The following is a 1,023-nucleotide window of genomic DNA, read 5'->3' on the forward strand; positions in this document are numbered from 1 at the left end:
TTTATTTATTATATATAAATATGTTTTACTTGATTTTTGGTAATTTCGATAGAATGTCCAATCAAATTTATATAAAGATCTCAGTTTGAGGAGCACATACAACTTCTCTTAAAATAAGTGGGTTCGACTCATAAATTATTTAGTATTGGTGTCGAATTGACAGGTGTCGAAATATTTGTGACAAATCACAATGCAAGAGAATAAACAAAGTTAAAATTAGACAATTAACAAAGTAAAAAACGTGAAAACAAAATGATTGAAAAAAAAAATCCTAAAGATAGAAATAACAAAATGGGAAAATAAATAAACTAAACAAAGAATATAAATGAAATAATAAGTGACTTCAAGTTTAAAATAAAAGAGAAGGAAATTAAAGTGTTTAAAAGAAAATCAAAGTAACAAAAATGAATTGGAACTTAAAAGGAAAATAAAGAAAATAAATAAAGTGAATAAAAAAATATTGATTCCAGATACTCACATGAACTTATATTTCATTGATTTTTGTTGTGTGAGTGTAACAATGGAAATTTGCAGAGTTGTGTGATGATAGTGTAGTGTTTCAATTGAAGTTCTTGGATTCTTTTAATTTTTTTTTTATTTATAAACTATAAAAAGTGAATTACAGAACACTCCTCTCTGACACTATTTGACTTCTTCCTTTTTTTTAAGGTCTTTGTGATCCACGATCTTATCTTGATCACAAAGAATCTTAACTCTCAAATTTGACACTTCACATTCTTTCTTACCTTAGTCTCCAAGTTTCGTATTTTATATAGCACTTCTGGATAACCACGTGTAATTAGCGCATTTTAACTTTAGAGACTTCCGACTTAATTTATCTTATAATTGACATTCCACTTTCTTATATATGGTTGAGTTTTTATGGTAAGGTAAAACTTTCAATATAAATTAACCCTTGTGCCATATCATTTCGACTTTTCATGAGTCGGTCGATTTGCTTTATCCTAATCGGATTGTTTATTCTGTTAACTTTTGTACCAACAAATATATATGTTATTTTAA

This window comes from Arachis ipaensis, chromosome B05, assembly GCF_000816755.2.
Source record: "Arachis ipaensis cultivar K30076 chromosome B05, Araip1.1, whole genome shotgun sequence".
Classification (NCBI taxonomy): domain Eukaryota; kingdom Viridiplantae; phylum Streptophyta; class Magnoliopsida; order Fabales; family Fabaceae; genus Arachis; species Arachis ipaensis.